General features: G+C 45.9%; 1 pseudogene; it reads left to right on the forward strand.

Moving 5' to 3' along the window:
- The window catches only part of LOC115176482 (activating signal cointegrator 1 complex subunit 3-like), a 114,227-nt pseudogene that overhangs the window by 5,213 nt on the left and 85,692 nt on the right, over positions 1 to 23,322 (forward strand).

A 23,322-nucleotide genomic window follows, 5' to 3' on the forward strand; every position in this document is an offset into this window, starting at 1 on the left:
CCCTGGATTCACCCCTAGCCCTGGGTTCTGCTGCCTTGGCTATTACCCGCCCCAGTACCTGATACATTTGCTCTTCGGGTTGGTTCTCTGCTATTCCCACTGTATCTTCAAGCCTCTGGCTTTGAAGAGCCTCCGGGCACATCAAACAGTAAGTGCTCTAAGGGACCAGGTATTTGAGAGGAAGGTTTGCCCAAGTGCCCGAATAGAGGGGCAAAACGTAGTTGTATATGCACACGCATGCACGTTCCAATCAAGGCAGGCACAGTCTTTTGCTCGAAGCGTATTTGATAGTATTCAGTAGTATTTGAAAGAAGACAAATACTATTGGAACCCAGGTCTGATGTGAGCCCGCACATGCAACAGCATCACCTTCTGCACGAGAGAGAGTGGTGGAAGAACCCTTGGTCCTCATCATGAAAGAAGTGATCAATGTCAGAGGCTCTCCTCTACTTTAAGTGGGATGGACAGACAGAGAGAGAGGAGGAGATAAATCCTGACTCCCAAATTAATTTCCTGTTTCTATTTGTCTCACGGGAACAATGAATTACAGTACACCAGGGCATGATAAGTTTGTGGTTGTGTCTTACAGAGAGAGTTAATAAATAAAGCTCATTTTCACCGTTCTGTTCATTCTGCAGCCCTGGCCGTCGCATAATGAATTTACAAGTTCCACCTTAAAAAAAAATACAAACAAAATCATTTAAAAAAGAGTCAGTGAAAATAAAAAGGGAATTGTATGAGGTGCCATCATCTGTTTTTCTATCTTTCTTTCTTGTATTGTTTTGTTCTGGGCTTCTCCCTGTCTCTCCACTAGCTCCAGCAGACTACATTCCCTGCTTCCTGTTCTGTTTGAAACCTCCGTGTGACTGATCCAGATTGATATGGAGCCTGTTCAGCTGAGCGATGTGAATTAGCCCCTAGCGCAGGAGCTCCTCTATTCATTAACTTAAGCCATGCTACTCTGAAACAATATGCCTCTCTCTTATTAAGCGCCAAGCACACAACGCCGAGGCTAATAAGTCTTTATGTGCTATTAGGAGCAGCGCTTTGCAAGGCAGGCTGAACCGAAAGCCTGTCAGCTTTTTTCCCCTTCCCTTTCTTTCTCCACCATCACGCAGCGTAGCGTAGATTGTCATTTATTGAAAGCTGTAATGGGCAACAGGGCTCTGCCTGGCCTGGCAAGCCTTTAATAGCACTGTGAAACATTAAAAGTGGGGAATTTATTAAGGGGCCTTTTAACGAATGAATCAGTGGCCTACGCATCCTGCTCTCGTCACGCTGGTAAAAGCCCTCCTAATTTCTGTGAATAAATGTGTGTGTTTGTGTGTGTGTTTGTGTGTGTGTGTGTGTGTGGTTGGCTTTCCTCCTAGTACTGACAGAAAAACAACCCCTCCACTCAGGCACTAATAGATGTACTGAAATATCCATGGAGGCTTGAGAAGACACGGTCTTGGGTTGCAAAGGGAGGGTATATTACTGGAAAATGTCTAACTTTGCCAGTAAACTACCAGAATTTTGGTATCTTTCAGTGATTTCATGTAATCTATCACAAGACATCTCGTGGCATTGTTGATTAGATGCTTTTAAAATGAATTAGGCTATTTTCTCTTGAACCACATGGTCTAGCTACTAGAAACTCATGGACAGTATGACACAGATATAAAAAATGTATACTAAATAGCAATAATTTTTTTTAAAGTATAAATGACCGAAGTTACATTAGATTGCCATAGCTTTTCTGTTATTTACCAAAATTACTGAAGATTCTGGTAACTTTGTCAAATTACCGGTAGCTTTGCAACCCTAACAGACACATCCTGTCCTCATAGAAACTGCTAATCAGGACCACCCTCCTCCTCAAGGATTCTAAGAAGACTTGACTTACATTTAGACATATGGTTATTCCCAAAGGGGAGCACTGAATTGAGTGATAGGATTTAGGAGCGTGTGTGCTTGCGCTGATGGTCTTTACTATCCCTAGTGGGTTTTTTAAAGGGCAGGAACATGAGTGATGAATGGGGGAGAGTTTCCTGCCAAACCCTAGTTGTATATTGTCCTGCAGCTTTTTTGCCTAAGTGGATATTGAACACTTAGCCTGTCTTCTTCATAGACGTTGACATGATTGTGTACGTGGACAGGGTTATCCGTCTACTCTGTTGTCATAGAGAGGTAGGGGCGGAGGGACTTGTGGTGGTTGGAATCATGTGTGTGGACTCACTCTTCTGTCCTCATGTCCTGACCAGGTGTCTCTCTCCTCACTGAATGCAGATTTTGGACCTTCATGTGTCCAAACCTCCAAGAGGAGTGTAGGCTAGTTGGAGGGGTGGAGTAAGCCCAGTAGAGTTCTAGGATTTAGCACGAAGACTCTTCTAAATGAAGTGAGATGGGTTTCCACCCTCCTCCTCCTGTCTTATCTCCTAATTCAATGTTCAACCCTCCCCCATTAGTGTCCCCCCACTTGTTGGGGTCTCTGCCTCACCCTTCAGTGTGAGGGACATGGTTCCTGTGTTCTGGACTGTGGTAGGAGGACACGAGACAGAGCAGGGAGTGCCATCCATAATTAATATGTCCTGATTGCGTTTCCTAATCCAGTTTTGATTTCCTCCTCAGTGCACACGTGTGTTTGCTCAGACTTGCAAAGCAGGTGTGGGGATGAGAGAGACAGTCAGAGAGAGAGTGGGGGGTGGAAAGAGCACAGATGGTGGACAGAGGCTTGTTAAAGCCTTATCTCTGATGTGAAAGGAGAGGCCTTGGGGAGTGGCAGCATACATCTCATCTGGAGCCACTTATTTCTCATGTTGTGTGTATGAGTCCGTGTGTGTGAGTCCGTGTGTGAGTCCGTTCGTCAGTGAGTCAGTCCGTCAGTGAGTCAGTCTGTCAGTCTGTGTGCGAGTCCATCAGTCTGTGTGTGCGAATCCGTCAGTCCGTGTGTGCGAGTCCGTGTGTGCGAGTCCGTCCATGTGTGCGAGTTCGTCCGTGACTCCGTCAGTCCATCCGTGAGTCCGTCCGTCAGTCAGTCCGTGAGTCTGTCAGTCCGTGTGCGAGTCCGTCAGTCCGTGTGCGAGTCCGTGTGCGAGTCCGTCAGTCCGTGAAGACTTGACTTAGTCCGTGTGTGAGTCTGTCTGTGTGTGTGTGAGTCGGTGTGGGGTTGGGTGAGTCGGTGCGTGCGAGTGGGGTGAGTCGGCGCGTGGGGTGAGTCGGCGCGTGGGGGTGAGTCGGTGCGTGGGGTGAGTCGGCGCGTGGGGTGAGTCGGCGCGTGGGGGTGAGTCGGCGCGTGGGGGTGGGGGTGAGTCGGCGCATGCGAGTGGGGAGGAGTAGGCGCGTGGGGGGTGAGTCTGCGTGTGGGGGTGAGTCGGCCATTGCGTGTGCACGAGTGAGACCGTCTGGGGGTGAGTCCAGTCCCAGTGCCCCCTGGACGGGTGCCTCAGGATGGGGTGATTGATTGCTTCTCTTATTCTTGCTCTCTCCCTCGCTTTCTCCCTCCACCCACCCTCTGTCTTTTTCTCTGCTTCTCTCTCCCTTTTTCTCTGCTTCTCTCTCCCTTCATCTCCCTCTCCTCTCTCCCTTCATCTCCCTCTCCTCTCCCTTCAACTCCCTCGCTCTGTCTCTCTCTCTCTCTTTCTACTGGTGTGCTGTGGGGAAATTAATGGGCCTCCTGTTTGCTGCATCTGCATCTCACTCTGTCAAACCCCACAGTACAGCTTGTGTGTGTGTGTTTGGCCAGGTCATTCAGGGCTCTGTGTGTGGGCTTGGAGCAGGCTGATAAGCTGTTTACTAAAACGAGCAATTAAAAGTTGATCAAGCTGTCAATTCAAATGGAATGAAATGGAACTGAAAAGTAATTAAAAGGATAGCGTGCAAACAACAACTTTTTTTTTAGCTCCCCATTACCAATCCACATCATTTAATTAGTTTAGCTGTTCCCACACTAACTCATACAGTCAATATATGCTTACACGTGTACAGTAGCCACACACGCCTTTGCACAGGAAATAGTCCATGTTTAAATTTTTTGTTGAGCAGTTACAGTGCATTTGGAAAGTATTCAGACACCTTGAGTTTTCCACATTTTGGTACATTACAGCCTTATTCTAAAATTTAATAAATACACTTTTTCCCTCATCAATCTACACACAATACCCCATAATGACAAAGCGAAAACAGGTTTTCAGATTTCTTTTTTGCAAATGTATTAAAAATAAAAAAAACAATACCTTCTTTACATACAGTTGAAGTCAGAAGTTTACACACACTTAGGTTGGAGTCATTAAAACTCATTTTTCAACCACTCCACAAATTTCTTGTTAACAAACTATAGTTTTGGCAAGTCGGTTAGGACATCTACCTTGTGCACGACGCAAGTAATTTTTCCAACAATTGTTTACAGACAGATAATTTCACTTATAATCCACTGTATCACAATTCATGTGGGTCAGAAGTTTACATACACTAAGTTGCCTGTGCCTTTAAACAGCTTGGATAATTCCAGAAAATGATGTCGTGGCTTTAGCAGATTCTGATAAGCTAATTGATATCATTTAAGTTAATTGGAGGTGTACCTGTGGATGTATTTCAAGGCCTACCTTCAAACTCAGTGCCTCTTTTCTTGACATCATGGGAAAATCTAAAGAAATCAGCCAAGACCTCAGAAAAACAATTGTAGACCTCCACAATCTGGTTCATCCTTAGGAGCAATTTCCAAACGCCTGAAGGTACCACGTTCATCTGTACAAACAATAGTACGCAAGTATAAACACCATGGGACCACGCAGCCGTCATACCGCTCAGGAAGGAGACGCGTTCTGTTTCCTAGAGATGAATGTACTTTGTTGCGAAAAGTGCAAATCAATCCCAGAACAGTAGCAAAGGACCGTGTGAAGATGCTGGAGGAAACAGCTACAGAAGTATCTATATCCACAGTAAAACGAGTCCTATATCGACATAACCTGAAAGGCCGCTCAGCAAGGAAGAAGCCACTGCTCCAACAGCGCCATAAAAAAGCCAGTCTACGGTTTGCAACTGCACATGGGGACAAAGATTGTACTTTTTGGTGAAATGTCCTCTGGTCTGATGAAACAAAAATAGAACTGTTTGGCCATAATGACCATTGTTATGTTTGGAGGATCAAGGGGAATGCTTGCAAGCCGAAGAACACCATCCCAACCGTGAAGCACGGGGGTGGCAGCATCATGTTGTGGGGGTGCTTTGCTGCGGGAGGGACTGGTGCACTTCACAAAATAGATTGCATCACGAGGAAGGAACATTATGTGGCTATATTGAAGCAACATCTCAAAACATCAGTCAGGAAGTTAAAGCTTGGTCGCAAATGGGTCTTCCAAATGGACAATGACCCCAAGCATATTTCCAAAATTGTGACAAAATGGCTTAAGGACAACAAAGTCAAGGTATTGGAGTGGCCATCACAAAGCCCTGACCTCAATCCTATAGAAAATATGTGGGCAGAACTGAAAAGGCGTGTGCGAGCAAGGAGGCCTACAAAATTGACTCAGTTACACCAGCTCTGTCCGGAGGAATGGGCCAAAATTCACCCAACTTATAGTGGGAAGCTTGTGGAAGGCTACCCGAAACATTTGACACAAGTTAAACAATTTAAAGGCAATGATACCAAATACTTATTGAGTGTATGTAAACTTCTGACCCACTGGGAATGTGATGAAAGAAATGCAATCTGAAATAAATCATTCTTTCTACTATTATTCTGACATTTCATGTTCTTAAAATAAAGTGGTGATCCTAACTGACCTAAGACAGGGAATTTTTAGGATTAAATGTCAGGAATTGAGAAAATCTTAGTTTCAATGTATTTGGCTAAGGTGTATGTAAACTTGCGACTGTAAACATTCAAACCCTTTGCTATGAGACTCGAAATTGAGCTCAGATGCGTCCTGTTTTTATTGATCATCCTTGAGATGTTTCTACAACTTCGTTGGAGTCCACTTTTTGTAAATTCAATTGATTGGACAAGAATTGGAAAGGCACACACCTGTCTATATAAGGTCCCACAGTTGACAGTGCACGTCAGAGCAAAAAGCAAGCCATGAGGTTGAAGGAATTGTCCGTAGAGCTCAGAGACAGAATTGTGTCGAGGCACAGATCTGGTGAAGGGTACCAAAAAATGTCTGCAGCATTGGAGGTCTTCACGAACACAGTGGCCTCCATCATTCTTAAATGGAAGAAGTTTGGAACCACGAAGACTCTTCCTAGATCTGGCCTCCCGGCCAAACTGAGCAATCGGGGGAGAAAGGCCTTAGTCAGGGAGGTGACCAAGAACCCAATGGTCACTCTGACAGAGCTCCAGAGTTCCTCTGTGGAGATGGGAGAACCTTCCAGAAGGACAACCATCTCTGCCTCACTCCACCAATCAGGCCTTTATGGTAGAGTGGCCAGAAGGAAGCCACTCCTCAGTAAAAGGCACTTGACACCCCGCTTGGAGTTTACCAAAAGGCAGCTAAAGACTCTCAGACCATGAGAAACAATTATTTTGTCTGATGAAACCAAGATTGAACTATTTGGCCTAAATACCAAGCGTCACGTCTGGAGGAAACCTGGCACCATCCTTACGGTGAAGCATGGGGGTGGCAGCGTCATGCTGTGGGGATGTTTTTCAGCGGCAGGGACCGGGAGACTAGTCAGGATCGAGGCAAAGTACAGATAGATCCTTGATGAAAACCTGCTCCAGAGTGCTCAAGACCTCAGACTGGGGCGAAGGTTCACCTTCCAACAGGACAATGACCCTAAGCACAATGTCCTTGAGTGGCTCAGCCAGAGCCCGGACTTGAACCCGATCAAACATCTTTGGAGAGACCTGTAAATAGCTGTGCGGTGACGCTCCGCATCCAACCTGACAGAGCTTAAGAGGATCTGCAGAAAAGAATGGGAGAAACTCCCCAAATTCAGGTGTGCAAAGCTTGTAGGGTCATACCCAAAAAGACTCAAGTCTGTAATTGCTGCCGAAGGTGCTGGAAACCTGTTTTTGCTTTCTCTTTATGGGGTATTGTGTGTAGATTAATGAGGGGCAAAAAATAATTTCATCCATTTTAGAATATGGCTATAACGTAACAAAATGTGGAAAATGTCATGATGTCTGAATACTTTCCTATGTTAAAACTAGGACAGGGAAGGCAATTGGACAGAGACTGCTTGGTAGGTGTTTTAGATTTAGCTGTAGAATCATTACTGGGATCTTTGAGGCTCCAATTAGTGAGTTTAGAGTGGCTGGTGGATTGGTTCTATATTGCCAGTTTATTCCCAGTCAGCCTGGTTGGCACATATGGCCGTAGGCTGTGCTAGCACTCTGATAATGAGCCTGCCAGCTTCCATCGCACTCACTACACAATACGGACTGGGACATATATATATATATATATATATATATATATATATATATATATATATATATACACACACACACACATACACTACACTACACTACACTACACTACACTACACTACACTACACTACACTACACTACACTACACTACACTACACTACACTACACTACACTGTATGAACCGAGACTGGGACACACACACACACTACATAGTACGGACTGGGATTGGAATACACACAACACACACACACATAGGTGTTCTGGGCCTTGATTGGTTCGATACTCCCGCAAAATCTGTGTCGAATGGTCACGTTCCATCCAGCTTGCTCACTTTAACATTGTGTTCACAGTCATGAGTTAGCCAGCTGGGTTTTAGAGACGGGCTACAGTTGGGATCAACACAGCTGGACTCATTAGGAACTGAATTTAACCTTGCTGCTACGTTGACCACAGATGTGTATGGTCCTCTATTAGACATCTGGAACTAACAACACTTTTAGTCACTGGGTTAGGCACATCCAAGATGGCGTAGCAGTCGGACATGTGTTTTGTCTTTTCCCGTCTTGTCCCATGTAAATATAGTTTTCTTCTTCATTTTTTTTGTATGTATTTTAATCTCACGTTCCATCTACGGACTGAATATACTCTCCTGCAACCCGCCTCACCCGATGTGGTACGGCTCTGCTATCTTTATACTTTAGAACCGGAACCCCCATCAGGAGCTAGCCAGCTAACTAGCTACTAGCTAGTAGTCAGTTAGCCACTGCTAGCGGTCTTCACCGTTAACTCGGACACGAGCAAGCCTCAGCTCAGTCAATACCTGCCAGTTTGCACAGCGCGATATCAACCCAGAGCATATTGGACTGCTTTTTCTCTACCACATCTCTGGATTCCTACCGCAGGCTCTGAACCTTTACACCAGATCATCGCAGCTAGCTAGCTGCAATCAGAGTGGCTACTCCTGGCTAATGTCTCTGTCCCGAAGCAAGCATCACTTAGCCTTGAGCTAGCCCCCGGCTACCCGAAGAGGTCCACCAGCCAATACTTGGGCTACAATACCTCTTGTACATAGTTTTTTTTCTATTGTGTTATTGACTGTACGTTTGTTTGTGTAACTCTGTGTTGTTTGTGTCGCACTGCTTTGCTTTATCTTGACCATGTCACAGTTGTAAATGACAACTTGTTCTCAACTGGCCTACCTGGTTAAATAACGGTGAAATAAAATAAATGTACAGGCACATGGGTGTAGCAGAATGTAAAGTGATGTTTTAGGTTGGTAGTTGTATAAGTCAGTTGTACATGATGACTTGCCTAGTTAAATAATGGTTAAATAAAATACAAATATTTTAACTGTTAGCTATATTTGTGGTATTTCACTTAGTGCTGGAGATGTATAACCATGCTGGTGTTTGTTGCTTGGAGACAGGGATTTTTAATGAAATGAATGTTATGTTAACAGCTGCATATGATAGTATCTCAAGTAGCCTACAGTAACATTACCTCTTCAGTGAGTTACTGCTGCTTGGACCCCGGAGACTACTCCTGGCAGGGACAGCTGCATCTGCTATTGGAAGATTTACAGTGCCTACATCTGAATAACAATGAAGCCAGCCAGAGATGTTTTAAGAAATGAAAAAAACTAAAAACAAAGCACTGAACATTTTCAAAAAGATCATTGAAGGATGGCAACTTCATATTTACAACATGTATGCATTACCTCAAGGTGAATATTGTGGCAGGCATACATTTGCATGAATTAGCATGTTTAAGGAGTTTGGGACACTGGCTCCTCGTTATCTACAGACAAAGTCGATAAATCAAAACAAAAGGCGGTCTAGCTGCTTAAAGTGAACGTGTTTGCCACAGCGACACAGAATGTGTGTTTGAGTCCTGGCAATTGTGTGTGCTTGCTTGCGTGTGTGCTTGCTTGTGTGTGTGCTTGCTTGCGTGCTTGCTTGTGTGTGTGCTTGCTTGCGTGTGTGCTTGCGTGTGTGCTTGCTTGTGTGTGTGCTTGCTTGCGTGTGTGCTTGCTTGCGTGTGTGCTTGCTTGCTTGCGTGTGTGCTTGCTTGCGTGCGTGCGTGTGTGCTTGCGTGTGTGCTTGCTTGCTTGCGTGCGTGCGTGTATGCTTGCGTGTGAGCTTGCTTGTGTGTGTGTGTGCAGGAGCCGTGTGGAAGAGGGTGAAACTGTGCCACTCCTAATTCAGAAATGCATATTTATAAATTGGTTGGTGCTCTCAGGACTTGGCCTTGGGGGAAATAATTGGTTAGACAGGAGGACGCTCCACTCACCAGGGAGAGAGGATGAGAGGAAGTCAGCCCTACAGTCATTTAGACTACAGAGAAAGGATGGTACAAAACAACACACTGCACTAATATCCATTGCTTTACTCGCTTAGTTCAAAGATGTGTCAAGATGGTGTGTATAGTATCGCCTTTCTCTCTTTTGCCCTCTTTTTAATTTTTCTCTCTCTACCTCTTTGTATTCCACTTTCTTTGTCTCTCTCTCTCTCTCTCTCTCTCTCTCTCTCTCTGAATAAATGAATGAAAATATAAATGCAACATGCAACAATTTAAAATATTTTACTTACTTATAGTTCATCGAAGGAAATGAGTCAATAGAAATAAATTCATTAGGCCCTAATCTATGGTTTTCACATGACTGGGTAAGGGCGCACTGGGGTCCACCCACTGGGGAGCCAGGCTCAGCCAATCAGAATTAGTTTTTCCTGACAAAAGGGCTTTATTACAAACAGAAATACTCCTGAGCACCTCCCCCCCAATCCTCATACGATCCCTCCTGTTAGATGGATGGATTATCTTGGCTTGTGATTGGAAGCTTTTTGTGCATATGGAACGTTTTTGAGATAATTTATTTCAGCTCATTAAAAATCGACCAACACTTTACATGTTGCATTTATATTTTGTGTGTGTGGGTAGATCTCTCTCTCTCTCTCTCTCTCTCTCTCTCTCTCTCTCTCTCTCTCTCTCTCTCTCTGTCTCTGTGCCATGTTGTAACCACAATCAGCCTTCCACCGGCTTAAGTGGACTCTAATAAAGTTGCTCTTTGATGCATTAATAATTTAACCTTTTCCTCCTCCTGCTTTCATCAGAGTGTGGTTGGGTTGTTAGGGCCGCGGGGCTGATTCCTGCTTTCATCAGAGTTGGGTTGTCAGGGCCGCGGGGCTGACTCCTGCTTTCATCAGAGTTGGGTTGGGTTGTCAGGGCCTCAGGGCTGACTCCTGCTTTCATCAGAGTTGGGTTGGGTTGTCAGGGCCGCGGGGCTGACTCCTGCTTTCATCAGAGTTGGGTTGTCAGGGCCGCGGGGCTGACTCCTGCTTTCATCAGAGTTGGGTTGGGTTGTCAGGGCCGCGGGGCTGACTCCTGCTTTCATCAGAGTTGGGTTGGATTGTCAGGGCCGCGGGGCTGACTCCTGCTTTCATCAGAGTTGAGTTGGGTTGTCAGGGCCGCGGGGCAGACTCCTGCTTTCATCAGAGTTGGGTTGGGTTGTCAGGGCCGCGGGGCTGACTCCTGCTTTCATCAGAGTTGAGTTGGGTTGTCAGGGCCGCGGGGCAGACTCCTGCTTTCATCAGAGTTGAGTTGGGTTGTCAGGGCCGCGGGGCTGACTCCTGCTTTCATCAGAGTTGAGTTGGTTTGTCAGGGCCGCGGGGCTGACTCCTGCTTTCATCAGAGTTGAGTTGGTTTGTCAGGGCCGCGGGGCTGACTCCTGCTTTCATCAGAGTTGGGTTGGGTTGTCAGGGCCTCAGGGCTGACTCCTGCTTTCATCAGAGTTGGGTTGTCAGGCCGCGGGGCTGACTCCTGCTTTCATCAGAGTTGGGTTGGGTTGTCAGGGCCGCGGGGCTGACTCCTGCTTTCATCAGAGTTGAGTTGGGTTGTCAGGGCCGCGGGGCTGACTCCTGCTTTCATCAGAGTTGGGTTGGGTTGTCAGGGCCGCGGGGCTGACTCCTGCTTTCATCAGAGTTGGGTTGGGTTGTCAGGGCCTCGGGGCAGACTCCTGCTTTCATCAGAGTTGGGTTGGGTTTTCAGGACCGCGGGGCTGACTCCTGCTTTCATCAGAGTTGGGTTGGGTTTTCAGGACCGCGGTGCTGACTCCTGCTTTCATCAGAGTTGGGTTGGGTTGTCAGGGCCTCGGGGCAGACTCCTGCTTTCATCAGAGTTGGGTTGGGTTTTCAGGACCGCGGTGCTGACTCCTGCTTTCATCAGAGTTGGGTTGGGTTTTCAGGACCGCGGTGCTGACTCCTGCTTTCATCAGAGTTGGGTTGGGTTTTCAGGACCGCGGTGCTGACTCCTGCCTTCATCAGAGTTGGGTTGGGTTTTCAGGACCGCGGTGCTGACTCCTGCTTTCATCAGTGTTGGGTTGGGTTGTCAGGACCGCGGTGCTGACTCCTGCCTTCATCAGAGTTGGGTTGGGTTTTCAGGACTGCGGTGCTGACTCCTGCCTTCATCAGAGTTGGGTTGGGTTTTCAGGACCGCGGTGCTGACTCCTGCTTTCATCAGAGTTGGGTTGGGTTGTCAGGACCGCGGTGCTGACTCCTGCTTTCATCAGAGTTGGGTTGGGTTGTCAGGACCGCGGTGCTGACTCCTGCTTTCATCAGAGTTGGGTTGGGTTGTCAGGACCGCGGTGCTGACTCCTGCCTCTTCTCTCCTCTTTGGCCCCAGCCCCTGGATGACACGCAGCACTCATTCTTTATTTTTCTGAGTGTCAGAGCGAAACTGGGAGGAAGAGTAGAGTGATGGCATATTTTTAATGAATCGTTAAATAAATTATATTGCTGTCTAAGCTCTAGACATCCCAATCCACTCCGAGAGATAGAGACAGAGAGAGAGAAAGAGTTGAGAGAGGGAGCAGGAAGTAAAATAAGGCTATAAAGTGAGTGCGAGAGGGAGATTGATGGACAGACGGGGACAGAGCACACACCTGGACCTGCAGTTATGTGTCTCTTTCCCTCGGAGTGAGGGTGGCCGGAGCGGCTAACTGCCCACTCTGACGACTGAATGTCTTGTGTGTTTTTTGCGTGTGTGTCCGAGTAGTGGGCGGTCGACTGGTCACGGTTGCTGTCTTTCAGAAGGGCCATTTCTCTCCTTATCAACGTCGGTCACCAGGAGATTGAGGCCTGTCTGTCACCCACACTCTGTTGCCATGGAGAAGCCAGGTGGTGGGCAGGTTGACTGACAGCTGTTCCCACCACTCAGGATGTAACCTCTCTCCTACTGGCAGTCAAAGCCCTTCCCCTTCCCACACCCTGTCTGCAGCCACCCCCTAGGCAACAGTAAATCACCCCCCCATATAGCAGGGACCATCAACTACATTCAGCCTCGGGCCAATCGTTTTTATTGAGCGGATCGTCGGGGGGCCGGAACATAATTGAAAATAATTTGTAGACTGAAAATTGACCACAAGAAGCCCAAACAAATATGTTTGACTAAAACAGAATATTTGTTTTCATTTGTATACGATCACGTGTCTCTCTATTGGGAATACTTGGGAACAGATTTCTTTAATTTAAAATCACAGAGCTAATTTCCTGGTGTTTTTACAGGTTTTTGTGTGCGACAATTCAAATTCTCCCAGAAATGCTAAATGTAAAAATAAATACTTTTTTGCTCAGAAGACTTGGGGGGCCTAATAAAAGCATTTGACCCGTGGGCCGCCAGTTGGGAAACCTGCCTTATAGTATGAGGGAAATAGTCTGTCAATCAGTGGTAGATAGGTTTACACTCGTGTGTATGTGGGGAGGGCGGAGTGGTTTGTCAGAGTGTTCTTTCCACTGTGTGACTCATCTAAAACCATTCAAATGTTCTGGTGACCCTCTCAATAAGGACAACCAATGTTTGTCTTTACCCTGACCATCCCTCCCGTCCACTCTGCTCTGTCCTGACGTGTGTGTTAGACTTGTATCATCATGCTCCCATGTCTATCTTTGTAATGACTCATAATTACTCTGATTTTAACCTTTTCTTATTATCTTCCTCCCTCTTGTGCTCTCTCTCTCTCGCTCTCTCTCTGTCTCTCGCTCTCTCTCTCCCTCTCTCATTCCCCCCAGGTTGGTCAGTTGGTGTTTAAGGGGATGCAGCGTCTGAACAGGATCCAGTCCATAGTGTTTGAGACAGCCTACAACACCAATGAGAACCTGCTCATCTCTGCCCCCACTGGAGCCGGCAAGACCAACATCGCCATGCTGACAGTCCTCCGTGAGATCAACCTGGAGGGGTCATCAAGAAGGACGAGTTCAAGGTACCACTCAGCTGTGTGTGTGTGTGAGTGAGACATAGAAACATACAGTAGAACACATTTATTATTGGTTGTCCTTATAACCCCCCCCCCACACACACACACACATTCTAACACCACACACCCAATGCCAGCCAGCGAGGATAGCCACTTTCTCATACATCTCCATTAAACTTTTCTTTAATCTAAGTGGCCTGTTTCATATTTTTCAATAAATAGTGATTTATGCTGGTTGCCAGGGAACAAGTGATACTGTGCTGTTCACTCATTTATCATGACCGTGACCTTCTACTTCCTCTCACTTTCTTTCTCTCTTTCTCCCCCCTTCCTGCACACCGTTCTCCCTTTTCTCTCTATATATTTATCTCCCTTCCTCTATCTTGCTGCCCTCTTTCTCTCTCTTCTCTCCTACTCGCTACCTCCCTTCCCTCCCTCCATCCCTCTCTCCCTCCCTCTGTAGATAGTGTATGTAGCTCCTATGAAGGCCCTGGCAGCAGAGATGACGATTTACTTCAGTAAGCGGTTGGAGCCACTGGGCATTGCTGTCAAAGAGCTCACTGGAGACATGCAACTAACCAAGGGGAAGATTCTGCGTACACAGGTACTGTACAAACACACACGGGTGCGCACGCACACACACAGTTTCTGCGTAGGCTTTCCCTATGCTCCATTGGTCCAGAGTGGAGTTGTGTTCTGCCTCACAACTGTTCTGTAGCGCCTCTCAGTGGTTGGCTCTCAGCTCGGCTCTCTGGATTACAGTAGCTCCGTACCCTCTTCACACTGAGTACGTTTACTTGCACTAATAAATCGATATTAAACGGATTATGACAGTAGGTCGGTTATGGCAATAGTCATGTAAACACTTTACTCTGCTTGTTTTAAACTGCGTTAGGTGAAAATCATCGTAAGCATACGCCGATTAAAACACCTGGTGTTCTGAACAATCTTTTGAATTATTAGGACATTAATTATTAACAACTTAATCAAAGTTATAGCAGTGTATTTTAATATGATTTTGCAAGAGTAATGTGACTGTTTTTGTGGCGGTAGTAATGTAAAGCTCGCAGTCATTGGCGTAGTGGGAACAGACTTCACCATCTGGCAGTCCGTCGGATAAATCTGGGTTTGGCGGATGCCAGCAGAACGCTAACTGCCCGAATGCAGTGCCAACTGTAAAGTTTGGTGGAGGAGGAATAATGGTCTGGGGTTGTTTTTCATGGTTCGAGCTAGGCGCCTTAGTTCCATTGAGGGGAAATCTTAATGCTACAGCATACAATGACATTCTAGATGATTCTCTGCTTCCAACTTTGTAGCAACAGTTTGGGGAAGGCCCTTTCCTGTCAGCATGACAATGTCCTGTCAGCACAAAGCGAGGTCCATACAGAAATGGTTTGTCGAGATCGGTGTGGAAGAACTTGACTGGCCTGCACAGAGCCCTGACCTCAACCCCATTGAACACCTTTGGGATGAACTGGAACGCCGACTGCGAGTCAGGCCTAATGCCCAACATCAGTGCCCGACTTCACTAATGTTTTTGTGGCTGTATGGAAGCAAGTCCCCGCCTTTCCAGGCAAGTGGAGGCTGTTATAGCAGCAAAGGGGGGACCAACTCCATATTAATGCCCATTATTTTGGAATGAGATGTTCGACGAGCAGGTGTCCACATACTTTTAATCATGTAGTGTATGTTTCCATTCATCTATATGCCAAAGGTGTGCAACAATTAATCATAACCATTATAGATAACTAATTGCAAAATTGCCTCATATAAACTCAGCAAAAAAGAAACGTCCTCTCACTGTCAACTGCGTTTATTTTCAGCAAACTTAACATGTGTAAATATTTGTATGAACATAACAAGATTCAACAACTGAGACATAAACTGAACAAGTTCCTCAGAGATGTGACTAACAGAAATTGAATAATGTGTCCCTGAACAAAGGGGTGTCAAAATCAAAAGTAACAGTCAGTATCTGGTGTGGCCACCAGCTGCATTAAGTACTGCAGTGCAACTCCTCCTCATGGACTGCACCAGATTTGTCAGTTCTTGCTGTGAGATGTTACCCCACTCTTCCACCAAGGCACCTGCAAGTTTCCGGACATTTCTGGGGGGAATGGCCCTAGACCTCACCCTCCGATCCAACAGGTCCCAGACGTGCTCAATGGGATTAAGATCCAGGTTCTTCGCTGGCCATGAGAGAACACTGACATTCCTGTCTTGCAGGAAATCACACACAAAACGAGCAGTATGGCTGGTGGCATTGTCATGCTGGATGGTCATGTCAGGATGAGCCTGCGGGAAGGGTACCACATGAGGGAGGAGGATGTCTTCCCTGTAATGCACAGTGTTGAGATTGCTTGCAATGACAACAAGCTCAGTCCGATGATGCTGTGACACACCGCCCCCAGACCATGACGGACCCTCCACCTCCAAATCGATCCCGTTCCAGAGTACAGGCCTCGGTGTAACGCTCATTCCTTCTACGATAAACGCAAATCCGACCATCCCCCCTGATGAGACAAAACCACGACTCGTCAGTGAAGAGCACTTTTTGCCTGTCCTGTCTGGTCCAGCGACGGTGGGTTTGTGCCCATAGGCGACGTTGTTGCCGGTGATGTCTGGTGAGGACCTGCCTTACGACAGGCCTACAAGCCCTCAGTCCAGCCTCTCTCAGCCTATTGCGGACAGTCTGAGCACTGATTGAGGGATTGTGCATTCCTAGTGTAACTCGGGCAGTTGTTGTTCCCATCCTGTACCTGTCCCGCAGGTGTGATGTTCGGATGTACCGATCCTGTGCAGGTGTTGTTGCACGTGGTCTGCCACTGCGAGAACGATCAGCTGTCCATCCTGTCTCCCTGTAGCGCTGTCTTAGGCGTCTCACAGTACGGACATTGCAATTTATTGCCCTGGCCACATCTGCAGTCCTCATGCCACCTTGCAGCATGACTAAGGCACATTCACGCAGATGAGCAAGGACCCTGGGCATCTTTCTTTTGGTGTTTTTCAGTCAGTAGAAAGGCCTCTTTAGTGTCCTAAGTTTTCATAACTGTGACCTTAATTGCCTACCGTCTGTAAGCTGTTAGTGTCTTAACGACCGTTCCACAGGTGCACGTTCATTAATTGTTTATGGTTCATTGAACAAGTATGGGAAACAGTGTTTAAACCCTTTACAATCAAGATCTGTGAAGTTATTTGGATTTTTACGAATGATCTTTGAAAGACAGGGTCCTGAAAAAGGGAGTCAATAGAAAAACAAGTGCCATTTAAGATTCATTTATTGAAACCGTAATATCACCTGGTTATATTATATCTTGGAACACAACCTTCAAAAAGGTAGTAACCTCAGCAGTGGCGCTTGCTTGTAGAAGCATGGCTGTGCAATGGCATAGCCTTGTTTTGTTAATTTAGCAGACAAGACGCTCTTATTTCTCTAGCCCTTATCAAATTCAATACACACCTATGTTATATAACAGAATAGTGCGAAGTGATAATTTGAAACGGGGCTCAATTTGACAAATTGAAGAAGAAAAAAAGTGTTTCTAACCAAAATGTGTCTTTTTGATATATTCTGCCTCTTTTGGATTTTCTAAATGTATTAACAAATTCGCTCCTTGTCTTTATCAAAGTAATGTTTTTGCACATTTTCAGTGTGAAACATGTCTATGTTCAGGGTGGTTATAGCCTAGGCCAGGTATGTCAAACTGGGTTCTTCCAGGGGAATGCGCAATGCCGTTGGGGGTACGCCAAATAAAAACGTGATTCACATTAAAAAATAAATAAATAAATGTAATCACTTTTTCAAACAGTACATTTATATTTTCCAACGGGGCTATACATTTGGGTGAGGTTTTTTTTCTCACCTGAGTAGCCTCGTTTCACTGCCAAAAATAAAATGAAACCATCTTGTGTTCAGCGAAATAACCACACAATGTCAAATACAAGTAGCCTAGTCAAATAATTAACATCCAATCACATTAACTGTTACTCTCTCGCGGGAAACCTTCACTCTTGCGCAGACATTTAGAAACTAAACATGTTAATTTGAAAAATATACCACGGGAGTTTTTTGAGCGAGAATAAAGACGACTTTTGAGTAGTAAGACATGTATAAAAGCAACAGATACCATTAATAAGAAGGGCTAGAAGCATCTTATATGATGAGCTACCAAGTGGCTAGGACAGGCAGGCCCCATACTATTGTGGAGGACTTAATTCTTCCTGGTGCCGCGGATATGGCTGGGACAATGCTGGAGGAAAAGCCAAAAACTATACAGCCAATGTCTTCATCAAACAACAATCGGTGACATGGCAAGAGATGTTTTGAAACAATTACTGCTTCGCACACAAGCCAGTGAATGTGTTACAGCTGGATGAGTCAACAGACGTGGCAGGCCTGGCACAGCTCCTGGTATATGTCCGTTACGTTTACGGGGGGTCAGTTCAGGAAGACATCCTCTTCTGGAAACCAGGACAACAGGAGAGGATATTTTTAAAGTACTGGACAGCTTTGTGACATCAAATGGACTTTGGTGGTCAAGATGTTGGTATCTGTACAGATGGCACAAAAGCCATGACAGGGAGACATAGTGGAGTGGTAACGCGCGTGCAAGTAGTTGCTCCCGACACCACTTGGGTACACTGCAGCATCCACCGAGAGGCTCTTGCTGCCAAGGGAATGCCTGACAGCTTGAAAGACGTTTTGTACACTACAGTGAAAATGGTTAACTTTGTTAAAGCAAGGCCCCTGAACTCATGTGCATTTTCTGCATTATGCAATGATATGGGCAGCGACCATGTAACGCTTTTACAACATACAGAAGTGCGCTGGTTATCAAGAGGTAAAGTATTGAAACATTTTTTTGAACTGAGAGACAAGCTTAATGTTTTCTTTACTGACCATAATTTTCACTTGTCTGACCGCTTGCATGATGACGAGTTTCTCACACGACTGGCCTATCTGGGTCTATATTCAATGTGCGGGAGAAAATTGAGGCTATGATTAAGAAGTTGGAGCTCTTCTCTGTCTGCATTAACAAAGACAACACACAGGTCTTTCCATCATTGTATGATTTTTTGTGTGCAAATGAGCTCAAGCTTACGGACAATGTCAAATGTGTTATAGCGAAGCACCTGAGTGAGCTGGGTGCGCAATTGATGACACAAACAGCTGGATTCGTTGTCCCTTTCATGCCCTGCCTCCAGTCCACTTACCGATATCTGAACAAGAGAGCCTCATCAAAATTGCAACAAGCGGTTCTGTGAAAATTGTATTTAATCAGAAACCACTGCCAGATTTCTGGATAGTGCTGCGCTCAGAGTTTCTTGCCTTGGCAAATCACTCTGTTAAGACACTGATGCCCTTTGCAACCACGTACCTATGTGAGAGTGGATTCTCGGCCCTCACTAGCATGAAAACTAAATACAGGCAGACTGTGTGGGGAAAACGAGTTATGTGCATCCTTTCAAGCACACCCTTTAATCTGTGGTGAGTTATTCACAAGTTTTGATGAACAAATAAGGTTTTATATGTAAGATGGCTAAATAAAGAGCAAAATTATTGATTATTATTATATTATTATTTGTGCCCTGGTCCTATAAGAGCAATAAAGTCATTAACCCCGCCCATGTCTACAATTTATCTTCTTAAAATGTGATTTTAAACCTATCCCTTAACCCTAACCTTAACCACACTGCTAACCTTATGCATAACCCTAACTTCTGGAGAAAAAAAAATAAGTGTTTGAATTTTTTTTACAATGTAGCCAATTTTGACTTTTTGGCTGTGGTAACTAGTGACAACCGCAAAGTAGCCTAAACGGAAATTAGACAGGACGCAATTATTCCAAAACTGCAGCTCGTTGTTGGAACACATATTTCCTATACTTAAGTCAACCAGTGCATTTTTTATGTGTTAGATCTGTTTTTATAGGCATTTATTTCTGGAGGCCTAACAGCAGCTTGTGTGCACACTTGGCACGTGTGTGTAGAGGGAGCAGTCGCAATGCAATTGATTGAGTGAGATACGGAGGGGAAAGGGAATTTAGGGAGAACTGTTTGATGCTTGGCTTGGTTTCTCTTTTGTTATGCTCCACAAATGCTCATGTGCAAATGGAAAACTAGAGTCAAAGCAAATTAACATTGTCTTCAAAATAGAACTCAGACCAAATACACTGAACAAAAATATAAACGCAATATGCAACAATTTCAAAGATTTTATTGAGTTAAAGTTCATATAAAGAAATCAGTCAATTTAAATAAATGCATTAGGCCATAATCTATGTATTTCACATGACTGGGAATACACGTGACTCGTTTCAGGAAACTAGGTGTATTTCGCGGGTCAATACCATTTGAACGTAAACTTCTTTTTTTTTATCAATGTGTTTTTTGGCAGAAATGCCATCTGAAACGTGAACTTTCATGTTCCTTAATAACAAACTTGTATGCCATCTGTAAGTACAAATAAAATGGTTAAATTAATAGCCTAGTTGGTTTCGCCACAGAAAAGATAGCAACTTTCCAGACAGCCGTGATTGGCTGAGATAATAAGTGGGCTGGACATGCCGAGAGATGAATTTGGATTGATCTGCCATATAGCGCGTTTCTGTCTATTTGAGCTGGTCAGTATGTGTAGGTAATCCTGTCTAATGCAGCTTTTGTTTATGTATTGTGTAGTAGAACTGTCACGTTCTGACCCTAGTAAAATGTAATTTTCTATAGTAGAGTGGTAAGGGCGTGACAGGGGGTGTTTTTGTGTTTTTCTATGTTTTTCTATTTCTATGTTTGAGTTCTAGTTGATCTATTTCTATGTTGAGGTTTATTGGGTTGACCTCCAATTGGAGGCAGCTGGTTTTCGTTGCCTCTAATTGGAGGTCATATTTAGTAGGTGTGTTTTTTCCTGTGGTTTGTGGGTGATTTAAATTTTGAGTAGTGTGTTTTTTTCCCTCTGCGTCACGGTTTGTTGTTTTCATGTTAGTTTAAGTATTTATGTATTGCATCACGTTTCACTATTAAATAAAGATGTGGAACTACGAAAACGCTGCATCTTGGTCCGATCCTTATAACAGCTGTGACAGAACCACCCACCAAAGAAGGACCAAGCAGCGGAGGAAGGAGCAGCAGGAGAAGTATTTGGAGTCATGGACGTGGGAGGTGATCCTCGATGGCAAGGGTCCATGGAGCCAGGGTGGGGAGTACCAGCGCCCGAAGGCGGAGCTGGAGGCAGCAAAGAGGGAATGACAGAGGTACGAGGCGTTGTATCCTCCTATTCAGGAGGTGGAGAGGCAGCCCCAAAAATGTTTTGGGGGGGGCATAAGGGGAGTGTTGCTAGGTCAGGGGGGAACCCTGACCTAACTTCCTGGGCTATTTGGAGGGAGCCGTGGAGCAAACCGGAGCCAAGAAAGGAGTCGAGCGCCGAGCTTGATGCGAGATTCCGGAAGGAGGTACTGACAGAGAGGGCACGACTGAGCAGGTGTGCAGAGGGGCGAGCGATGCATTACAGGGTGATGCGACTATCTCGCCCATCCGCATGCACAGTCCGGTGCGGTCGGTACGGGCTCCGCAGCGTTGCCGTGCTAGAGTTGGCACTCAGCCAGGAAGGAGTGTGCCTGCTCAGCGCATCTGGCCGCCAGTGCGTCTCCTCGGCCCAACTTATCCTGTGCCCGCTCTACGCACGGCAGCCCTCATTCCCCAGCACAGCCCAGTTCGCCCTGTGCCAGCGCTCCGCCCGTGCCGGGCTACAGGGACCATCCAGCCAGGACGGAGTGAGCCAGCCCTGAGCTCCAGACCTCCGGTGCGCCTCCATGGCCCAGTGTGCCTCGTGCCTGCTCTGCGCACCCAGTCTCCTGCAAGTCTTCCCAGTCCGGGGAGACCGGTCCCAGCTCCACGCAGGAGGCCTCCAGCGACGCTCTCCAGTCTGCAGCCTCCAGCGACGCTCCTCAGCCCGGAGCCTCCAGCGACGCTCCTCAGCCCGGAGTCTCCAGTGACACTCCTCAGCCAGGAGCCTCCAGCAATGCTCCTCCGCCCGGAGCCTCCAGCGACGCTCCCCAGTCATGAGCCTCCAGCGACGCTCCCCAGTCAGGAGCCTCCAGCGACGCTCCCCAGTCAGGAGCCTCAAGCGGTGGTCTGCAACCCAGAGCCTTCAGCGGTGGTCTGCAGCCCAGAGCCTTCAGCGGTGGTCTGCAGCCCAGAGTCTTCAGCGGCGGCTTTTAGCCCAGAGTCTTCAGCGGTGGTTGGCGGTCCGAAGCCTCTGACGATGATCCAGGGTCTGGTTCCTCCGGACATACAGAAGCGGTGGGATCAGCGGGCGGTGGGGGTACTACGCCCGGAACCAGAGCCAACGCATTAGACAATAGTCACCCACCCTACCCTCCCTTTGTGTTTTGGTGGTTGTTTTGTTGGGTTTTTGGTTTGTGTGCATTCAGTGTCTGCACCTTTGGGGGGGGAGGGGTACTGTAACGTCCTGACCCTAGTAAAATGTCATTTTCTATAGTAGAGTGGTCAGGGCGTGACAGGGGGTGTTTTTGTGTTTTTCTATGTTTTTCTATTTCTATGTTTGAGTTCTAGTTTATCTATTTCTATGTTGAGGTTTACAGCTGGTCCTCGTTGCCTCTAATTGGAGGTCATATTTAGTTGGTGTGTTTTTTCCTGTGGTTTGTGGGTGATTTATATTTTGAGTAGTGTGTTTTTTTCCCTCTCTGCGTCATGGTTTGTTGTTTTCTGGTTAGTTTAAGTATTTATGTATTGCATAACGTTTCACTATTAAATAAAGATGTGGAACTACGAAAACGCAGCATCTTGGTCCGATCCTTAAAACAGCCGTGACAAGAACTGCATAAATGTTGCTTTCCACTTTCTGGACGACCGAGTTTTGAAATCAGTGGAATTAGAGTATGATAGCTAAGGAGATGGAGAACACACCTGTCTCCGGATTATATCTTCAAACCATGGGGCAACCATGGCATCTGTGACAGGGAGACGCGTCCACCAATTATGTATACTGGTAAGATAGTCTAGCTAGCTACATTTTCAGATATTACACATTTCTAATTTTGACAAAGTCATTTTCATTTCAAGTTAGTGTACTGTTAGCTAGCTAGCTAACGTCACGTGTATGTTGTTATTATTCATATCTCAGAGCCATTTGCTTTGCTAGTTATAGCCTAATTTTAGCTAGCTAACATTGAACCTGTTTGGTTAACCACCTGCAGATTCATGCAGAGTAGTAAAGTCATGAGTTGGGATTATGGTTCATAGTTTACCTAGCTAGCTAGCTACATGTCTTAACAAAGACTCCATTATGCAAGTAACCATTTCAATAGAATGTCACTGCGACAACTGATGATAGACGTAGCTGGTAAATTTGCTCTGGCTATCTACTCCGATTTCAGTCACTCTCGTCTGAGTGTGCCAGAGCGCAGAATTCTCAACACCCGTTGAATATGGACAGTGTCAGATAACATAAAAACAGCCTAACCAGCTCTGCTAGGGTGAGTAAAATGGTCAGTGAGCTGTTCTTTCATCTGGAAGTAGCTAGCAAGGTAGCCAATGGTTGCCAGTTAGCTTGGGTGCTTGACTGCTGTTTTTAGGACAGAATGCTTGGCTCAATCCTTAAGGAGATGGGTGGGGCTAAAGCTTAAGAGGGTGTGAACGATGTTGAGTTGGTGTAGACAAAGAAGAGCTCTCCAGTAGGTACCAAAACATTCAAAGGCCATTTTCTCA

Source organism: Salmo trutta, chromosome 37 (genome assembly GCF_901001165.1).
Source record: "Salmo trutta chromosome 37, fSalTru1.1, whole genome shotgun sequence".
In the NCBI taxonomy this organism is placed as follows: Eukaryota; Metazoa; Chordata; class Actinopteri; order Salmoniformes; family Salmonidae; genus Salmo; species Salmo trutta.